Below are 10,355 nucleotides of genomic sequence, written 5' to 3'. Positions count from 1 at the left end.
ATTGATTTACAGCGCCATCAAATACCAAACTCCATCTGGAACCAGGCTCTGGCCCTTCATCGAGCGTAGGCTCATCACAATCTTTCATTTTCAAATACAGAATCTCCTCATCCGGGAAGTCATACTGAACTGACTAATAATCCTCAATTGGTTGATGTGCCAAGTGATAAGCCAAGATACTACCTTTAATAGCCTTTTGAGCTCGATACTCAATATCATACTCAGACAACAACATCTGCCAACGGGCAATCCTTCCGGTTAAAGCAGGCTTCTCGAAGATACACTTGATTGGATCCATTCTGGATATCAACCAAGTCGTATGATTTAGCATATACTAGCGTAAGCGCTTAGCAACCCAAGCCAAAGCACATCATGTCTTCTCAAGCATTGAGTATCGAGACTCACAATCAGTGAACTTCTTGCTCAAGTAGTAAATAGCATATTCTTTCTTTCCTGATTCGTCTTGCTGACCTAGGACACAACCCATTGAATCTTCAAGAACCGTCAGATACATAATCAACGGTTTTCCCTCCACAGGCGGAGACAGAATCAGAGGCTCAGACAGATACTCTTTAATACTGTCAAAAGCTTTCTGGCAATCCTCGGTCCAATCATGAGACTGATCTTTCCGGAGGAGCTTGAATATTGGTGCACATGTGGCAGTCATGTGGGATATGAATCTGGAAATGTAATTCAAGCGGCCAAGAAAACCTCGGACTTGCTTCTCAGTTCTGGGTGCAGGCATCTCTTGTATTGCTTTGACCTTTGCAGGATCAACTTCAATACCTCTTTCACTGACAATAAAGCCCAATAACTTACCGGAACGGACTCCAAATGTACACTTGTTGGGATTCAGGCGAAGCTTGTACTTCCTCAAACGCTGAAAAAGCTTCAACAAGTGCTTTACATGTTCAACCTCTGTTCTTGACTCAGTGATCATATCATCGACATATACCTCGATCTCCTTATGCATCATATCATGAAATAAGGTAGTCATAGCTCGTTGATACGTGGCTCCAACGTTCTTCAAACCGAAGGGCATCACTCGATAACAGAATGTTCCCCAAGGTGTGATGAATGTTGTCTTCTCCATATCCTCGGGTACCATCTTAATCTGATTATATCCAGAAAATCCATCCATAAATGAGAAGACATTGAATTTAGCCGTATTATCTACCAACATATCAATGTGTGGTAGAGGGAAATCATCTTCCGGACTAGCTTTCTTCAAGTCTCTATAGTCCACACACATCCGAACTTTTCCATCTTTCTTAGGCACGGGCACAATATTGGCCACCCATTGAGGATATGTAGAAGTCACCAGAAACCCCACATCAATTTGCTTTTGAACTTCCTCTTTGATCTTTACTGCCATATCAGGATGAGTTCTTCTGAGCTTCTGCTTTACAGGCACGCACTCAGGTTTCAAAGGTAGGAAATGTTGTACAATATCAGTATCTAGACCAGGCATGTTTTCATATGACCAGGCAAAGACGTCAACATATTCTCGTAGCAATTCAATCAACCCCTTCTTAACAGACTCTTCCAGGAGTTCCCCAATCTTCACTTCTCGCACACAATCCTCAAACCCCAAGTTGACTGTTTCCAGATTCTCAAGATGCGGCTGAATGATCTTCTCTTCATGCTCAAGTAGATGGGTAATCTCGTCAGGAATCTCTTCAACATCATCTTCTTCCGCCTCAAATACAGGAAATTCAAAGTTGGGAGATGGTATTGGGTCATTATGTTCAATGGGTTTGATCAACCTGCATAATGATTTTGGATATAAAGAGCTTTAGAATTCAAACAAGGCAAATTAATATGCAGATGAAAATATTGATTTTATTCTTATTTTTAGGGTTTTATGTGATCACCAATTTCATGCAAAAGCGAAAAGGGAAAATAAATGGAAAAACAAACATTTAACATGAATCTACTGAATGAAAATATCATTGTATTTATGCGTCCACAATGTCATCACTTCTCCTTTTGGCATGGGAGAAGGGTTTTTGAACACAATGAACATTACTTTGACTTATGGATAACTGTTGGAATATCCACAGCGACCCAATTATTGCAGATCCCTCCAGGGATGACGAAGTTTCCAGAATCCTCTTCGTCCTCTTCCAAAATGGCAGCAGCCTCCTCTCTTGACTGGTATGGATGAAACCTCCACTCTTGAACATCCCTTGCATATTGGAAACCCCAGAAGAGTAACCTATGCCAGCCCGGGACTTGTTGTCTTTTAACTCAATCATTTGCCCCAAACCAGCAGTTGCGCCATGCTCAATGGCTTACTTTGCATCTTTGTAGGAAGCAAATGAAGAAGTTCCCTTCTTAATAGGCTCAGCAATAGATAAAGCTTGGAACGGAGTTCCAACTTCATCCTCAGAATCTATATAAGAGAAGGAAGACAAATGGCTAACCAGGATAGCCTTTTCCCCCCTACCACCACCAGCTTCTTATTCTTTACAAATTTCAATTTCTGGTGTAGGGTGGATGTCACGGAACCCGCCTCGTGAATCCATGGTCTGCCCAAAAGACAACTATACGATGGGTGAATATCCATAACCTGGAAAGTAATCTGGAAATCACTTGGTCCGATTTTAACTGGGAGATCAACCTCACCAATCACAGTTTTGCGAGACCCATCGAAAGCCTTCACAACTACTCCACTCTGCCTCATGGGAGGCCCTTGATATGACAGCCTTGTAAGAGTGGATTTTGGCAAAACATTCAACGATGACCCAGTGTCCACCAACACATTGGACATGGCATCATCCTTGCAGCTCATGGAAATGTGTAATGCCAAGTTGTGGTCTCTTCCCTCCTCAGGGAGATCAGCATCACAAAAGCTCAAGTTGTTACAAGCGGTAATGTTTGTAACAATGCTATCAAATTGTTCTATCGTGACATCGTGATCTACGTACGCCACATCCAACACCTTTTGCAGAGCTTCTCGGTGTGGTTCTGAATTCAAAAGCAATGATAACACAAATATTTTGGATGGCGTTTGTAGAAGCTGGTATACAACATTGTACTCGCTTCTTTTGATGAGCCTCAGCATCTCATCACAGTCTTCTTTCATATTGCCACTCGGGCCAACATAAGTAGGAGTTTTTAACGTAGAGGGGGGCTTAACGATAAGTGCCGGATTCGGGGTGCTCACATCATTCCCAATCGGGCGCTCAACAGAATCAACATCCACACTTCCTCGAACATCAGCTTAAGGCTTTGACGGTGCTGAAAATACACGACCACTACGGGTCAAACCACTAACATCAGCAATATTTACTACAAATGAAGAAGGCAGGGATACCTCTTTCCCATTTTCCACTGCCACAACGTTGTAGCGATAGGAACCGCTTTCTTAGAGGAATACGGTACAGGTCCGGCTGGTTTGATGACGAGAGTAGGAGAAGCCTTCTGCTTGCTACCATCATACTTGATGACAACAGGCTTAGGTATCCGGAATACCGAAGAAATCACATTAACTTCGGGCTCATCTTCATCAACATTTCTATTCTGAAGGATCTCAATGACTCCTTCGTCCAACATCTCTTGCACATCTTTGCGCACATGGCGACAACCTCTCTGATTAACAGAGCATACTCGACATCTATCATGGTCATGCTCGTAATGGCTATAGTCACACAACAATCTATGCATCTCAACCAGAGACTGTCGGATATGACTGACATATTTCACCTTGTACTTGCCAGGGCAGCCCTGAACCATATTGACAGACTTCCCATGCTCGGGCAATGGGTTCTTCTTCACATTCGGACCTACATCCTCGAAAAACAAAATCCCACTTCTCACAAGGTCTTGCACCTTGGTTTTCAAGGGATAACAGTTCTCTACGTCGTGTCCGGGAGCACCAGAATGATACACGCAATGAAGTCCGGGCTTGTACCACCACTGGGGTTGGCAGGTACAGCGGGAGGGTCTCGTGGAGTAATCAACTTTCTATCGATCAATGACGGATAGAGTTCAGCATAAGTCATCGGAATTGGATCAAAGGTGACCCTCTTCCTCTCATAGTTGGTGTTGGCATTGTTGTTATTTCGAGGCTGATAGGCCTGCTGTTGTGGACGTTGTGGTTGTTGATATTACTGAGTTTGTGGTTGCTGATAGTGTTGAGCTTCCCTAAAAATAGGTGCTATATGAGCCACCTGATGCTGATTATTGACTGGGCGAGCAATCTTCCTCTTCACAGAGGGTCTTCTTTCGACATGGGAAGACACGGCATGTGCCTCTCCTTCCTTCTTCTTTGCAAAGCTTCCATATCTCTTTGCCGAAGAGCCTTCGTCTCGGGTTAAGCGTCCTTCACGGACCCCCTCTTCCAATCTCATCCCCATATTCACCATCTCGGTGAAGTCTGAGGGAGCACTGGCTATCATCCTCTCGTAGTAAAATGAGCTCAAGGTCTTCAAGAAGATCTTGGTCATCTCTTTCTCCTCTAGGAGAGGCACTATCTGAGCTGCCAATTCGCGCCACCTCTGGGCGTACTCTTTGAAGGTCTCCTTATCCTTCTGCGACATTGCTCTCAATTGGTCCCTATCCGGGGCCATATCCACATTGTATTTATATTGCTTGACGAAAGCCTCGCCAAGATCATTGAAAGATCGGATGTTCGCACTCTCCAAACCCATGTACCACCGGAGAGCGGCACCAGACAGACTGTCCTGGAAATAGTGGATGAGCAGTTGGTCATTGTTAGTCTGTGTTGACATCTTGCGAGCATATATCACAAGATGGCTGAGTGGGCATGTGTTTCCCTTATACTTCTCAAAGTCAGGCACTTTGAATTTAATAGGGATCTTCATGTTGGGCACAAGGCACAACTCAGCAACACTTTTACCAAAGAGGTCTTTCCCCCTCAAAGTTTTCAGTTCCTTGCGAAGCTCAAGGAATTGGTCCTTCATATCATCCATCTTTTCATAAACATCTGGGCCCTCAGATGGCTCAGAGTGGTAGATGGTATCCTCGACCCTTGGTAACGTGTGCACAACGGGCGGTGGCACTGAAAAGACCGGGCTAGATGCCGGCAGAGAAGCAAGAGTAGGGGCGAAACCCTCTGGTACAAAGTTGGGGGGCATTCCCCAAGGGAACCCGACTGGCATAGATGGCACAAAATGAGCCCTTGCAGTAGGCACAGTAGAAGTCACGATCTCAGAAATGACCGTCCTCTAGGGAGGAGTTGATGGCGTTGGAGAAGATTGACTCTGAGCGGCCAAGAATGACTCCATCAAGGCAGTCAACCTGGCGACTTCCTCCTTCAGCTTGCGGTTTTCTTGTTCTAGATGATCCATCAGTCTTGAAGAATTGGCTCTGGTGTAGTACCGGTGAGTCAGCTTGTCTTTGAAATAAATGAAGAACACAGAGTTAGACCGAAGGACAAGAAGCTGGGAACAAAACCTGCTTATGCACATGATGCATGCAATGCTTGTGCATATGATTTATTTTTATTTCAAAGGGAACTTTAGGGTTCTATTTGCAAATTTTGGAAATATTAAACACTTATCATATATGGAAGTATCTTGTCACTAATATCTGGAAAATAGTTTTACATCAAAGAAGTACAGTACTAGTAACCACATACAAGAGAAAAGGGAAATAATCATCCTATGGATCCTTAGAAACAATCATCTAAAGCCCGGGACACAGGAAGATAAGATGCACGAAGCCTCGTCACCTCCTCCTCATAGGCTGCCTCCATATTTGCCTTCTCCTTGGCGAGTCGATCTTACTTCCTCTTCCAGAACCTAGAAGACTGAGGAAGTAGAGAAGTTCATGCATCATTAGGATCATCAATAACCTGATGCTTGAGGAACTCAATCAAAGCATCCTTTTCCTTAATCTGCTGAAGCAACTCTTCTCATTCACGGATCCAGGCACGTGAATGGTCTTCGTCTCTCAACTCCTCTACTCCTTGGTCAGGGAGGGTTGAAGGCTCAACCACGACCAAAGGTGTAGGTCTCGGATACTCATAAGGCATGAGATACTCAGACGCTCTCTTCCTAACCCAAGCAGTGTAAGGCTCCCAAGCGACACAGTTCTTCGGACCCAGCTCATTCCTTCCTTTCCTATGAATCTTGCGCCAAGCGCGGACCATCCTGCCCTTCAAGCCTTGGGGATCTTTACCCTCCTGAAAGAACACACCCTCTAACAGAATGTTATTGGGTTTATCCTTTAGGGGGAACCCAAGTTGACGACGTGCTAAAACGGGGTTGTAGTTAATCCCATCACATGTACCAAGAAGAGGTACATTAGAGAATTCACCACAAGAGTCGATAATCTGCACACCATCATACACACAGTTGTACCAAGAGATATCATCATTAGTGAGAGACATAAGTCTCGTGGACCACCGTAGACATCCCTTGTTCTCCTTGAAGGCGACCGTCTGTGGCAAGTGAGAAATAAACCACTTATACAACAGAGGCAAACAGCACACAATGGCACCACCACCCTTTGCATTCCTCATATGTAAAGAAAAATAAGTGTCACCCAACAGAGTCGGAACGGGATTAAGAGTAGAGAAGATCCTAATAGCATTCACATCCACAAACTTGTCAATGTTGGGGAACAACACTAACCCATAGATGAGAAGTACAAATATGGCCTCAAAGGCGTCCTCACTCATGGCCTTCCCATACATAATAGCTTGAGCAATGAGGAACTCGGAAGGAAGACCTTGAATTCCACCTTTGGTAGTCATATGAGCACCAACCAGAGATTCATCTATATGCAACATATCAACTATCTCTTGAAAAGTGGGAATACTTTCCAAGCCACTGAATGACAACTGGTCTAGAATTGGTATACCCACAAGATAAGCATACTCCTCAAGCATAGGCAAAAGTTAAAAATCCGGAAATGTGAAGCAACGGTACAACGGGTCATAAAACTACACCAACACACTCATCAGCCCTTCGTCCACCTGAGTAGTCAGAAGAGGAAGAAGCTTCCCAAAACGAGCCTTGAAACCCAAGGTATCTAGTACATAGGATGTCAAATTCCTTAGCTCTTTCAAATCTGGTTGTCTGAAACTCTACTTCTTTGTATTCCTTCTTTGTCTTTCCATGTCTAAAAATTTGCAAATAGACCTCTTAAATTCATTGAAAATTTTCTTATTATTGATGATATGGATGCAAATGGGTGCATGAATGCATGAATGCAACAATCACACTCAAGGATCAAGCAAAGCACGCCAAACAAAGGTCATGGGATGGATCATGGCACCATTAATATCAATCATCCATTTTGGTGGATTATGGTTTTACACCCTATCAACACCCAAGTTCCATTGATATTAAGGATACAAGAACGGATCAACCACGAATCAAGGGTTTGTTGTGAGTCACGAGCATGGAGTCTCGGTTAAGAACCACCCAAAGGGAGTGTACTAGGGTTTAAACCTGCCAGACATGTTCTACAAGAGATTCCCATAGTCATAATCTCATCTTTCGGATATTATCGGAGAAACGACTACTCGCATTCCAAAAATATTCTCAAGAGAGACTCTTATGAGTGTAGTATCGCGTAAAAATCGTATCAAATCTTACACTTGAACGACTTCCGCACTACATCCTAAGAATAGGCCAAGATGAGCTTGGTAAACTAAGGTCCTTGGCTTCTAAGGTATATATTGGAAGGAGTAATGTCTAACCACAACTACTTGTGTGACATTAGTGATCCCAACATGACCTCCACCAAGTGAACGGGCTTGCAAGTTAACTTGCTAAGGAATAACTCCACACAAGTCAACAAGACTACGCCATTCTCCTATCCTAAGTGCACTCGAGTTCGGGTATAGAACTCATCTCACAAAGATCACCAAGCATACAAGGAATTAATATTCAAGCAATTCAATCATTACATACAATACAGTAATCCCAAATTGCACAAAAATATGTCACAAAACAATACAATACAATACAACAAAATATGAAAAGTAGGCAAAACCCACTAGGCAAAAGTCCCCAGCAGAGTCGCCACTTTTCTGTAGCGGGGTATTCGTTACCATTAGAGATATTGACTAAATCCAAGGTAAATCATACAAGTCGAGTCGCCACCGCACTTCTATTTATCCAAAGGAATGGTTAGAAAGCGAACAAAAACCTAAAAGTTTTATCGAATAAAAAACTAGTAAAAGAGAGTCAAAGATCTGGGTAAGGGGGTTGGTTATGTAATGGGAAGGTGTTAGGCACCCAAAACATCCTAGGTACTCCTAGGGAGCCCTTTTCATACTTGTTGTAAAGGTTGTTGTCTTGTGAAAAATTTGTTTGTGCAAACATGATTGAAGAGATGAGAAGAGAATATACAAGTTATTTACATTTGTGTTTGGATGGGTAAACCCATTGCCTACGTACCATCTTGAAAAAGATTAGGATCAAAACCTCGTAGTTCGGGGTAAAAATATCAAAAAAAGTTGGTGAATTGATTGGTCCAAAAGCTTTAAGGTCTTTTGTTATGCGAGGGAGAAAACTCAACCTAAAACCACAAATCCACCATGTGAGGATGGCTTCAACATGCTAGTGAGGGGTTAACCCTATAATAAGCATGGAAGACTCATTGTCCATCACTAAGGATATAGGTGAGTATTACATATACCACAAGGATAACTCAAACCTAATAGCTAAAGGTTATGAAAAAGTTTTGATTAAGAGGGTGGCCATTGAAACCACAAAAGACATTTGAATGGGTTTTATTTACCAATGAAAAGTATGTACAAAATTGGTCAAAGTTGACTTAGAAGATTCAATTCCAAATAAGTGTTATAAAAAGAAAGTTTGAAAATCAAAAGCATAAGGCTTAGGTTTCTAATGTTTGAAAACAAGTGTTAAATGTTTACACAAAGGTTTTGGCTTGGGTTAGAGTGGAGAGAAGAAGAAGAAAGGCTAAAGTCCTAAGCATACAAAGAGGTGAGAGATAAAGAATAAGACCACAATGGAGTTCCTCTCTTGAGATCATATGGATGATCCAAGTAGCTCCCATCCTTTGGAATAAGCAAACACATAAGCATAAACTCAAGCAATCATCAATCAAATGAACTCTTGGAAGGCTCTTCAAGGCATCTTGTAACTCTTTCTCTTAGAAGCTCATGGCAATGGTTCCTCAAATTTGAATCAAGGTGGAATCCCTAGCACAAGAACACACACATCAAAGAGTTTTATGAAGCAAATCAAGAATGGACAAGAGCGAGTTTAAAGATTTGGTCCTTCTAATCCATCTTCAACATTATGGCCTTTTTACTCCATTTTTGCATAGGGAAAGTCCTAGAATCTAGGTCCATTTGTCCATTTCTTTGCATTTGGTCCACAACAATCAAATCAAAACACAAGTGTCATACCCCGATTTTGCTCCTGAATTTTTATGTTTGTTTGGCGTGCTTGGCCTAACCTAACTTTGGTTCTACATGAGGATTGATTTGGATCCAAAGTCATGGTGTTGTGATTGTGGATACCTCTACGGTCTGGGTCATCTGAACAACCAAGTTTCTTGTGTTTCTAACCACATGCCAGTCATGTTATGGGTTCATGGATACTATGACCTTATGGTCTTATTTCATGGTCTTGTTCATACACATTATCAGTCAAGTTATTTGCTTCTCAAGAGTCAAACATTCAAGCCAATGGTGAAAACAATCTCCAATCATTTTTTTCAAGCCATTCCAATCCATTTCATCCATTTTAAGCCAGTACATGTGATTCTATACAAGAAAAATAAAAAAATGAACTTTGACCAAAGTCAACGCAACCTCTGTGCATCCCTAAACCCTATCTAGTGCAGTCTTTGACGAACAATGGATGGAAACGAAGAAGATTCTAACTCTCAGGTTATTGAAGTTTACAAGCATGAGGAGAAGTGTATCATTTCTTGCACAGGAGATGAATCCGTTGTTTTTTTTTATGGAAAACCTGCTTTGAAAATTAGGACTGGTAGATGGAGGAGTGCATCGTTGTTGTTAGTGAATCGTTGTTGTTAGTGAATCAAGGACTGATTGCATTGGTTTTCTTTGGAGTTGAAGCAAATTGGATTCTCTTCTCAAAATTAGTATTGAAACAAACCAATGTTAATTTAGTTTCAATGTCGAACACTACCAATTGCACATGCCACAATTTTCAACGTTACAAAAATGTGGATGCAAGAATATTAAAAAAATTAGCCGTTACATATAAAACAGTAATGTAATTATTTACAGTAGGGTGTATACAGGATAAGAGTGAGTCTTTGGGGCTTCTTTAGTTTCACTTCTAGATACACTCAACAGAAGCTACAACTGTAGGTTTGATCCTGGCATGCACTTGGACATTGATCCGCAAAAACAGACGAGCACTTAGAATCAG

The sequence above is a fragment of the Lathyrus oleraceus genome, chromosome 2 (genome assembly GCF_024323335.1).
Source record: "Lathyrus oleraceus cultivar Zhongwan6 chromosome 2, CAAS_Psat_ZW6_1.0, whole genome shotgun sequence".
Classification (NCBI taxonomy): Eukaryota; Viridiplantae; Streptophyta; class Magnoliopsida; order Fabales; family Fabaceae; genus Lathyrus; species Lathyrus oleraceus.
Note: the sequence above shows the minus strand (reverse complement) of the source record.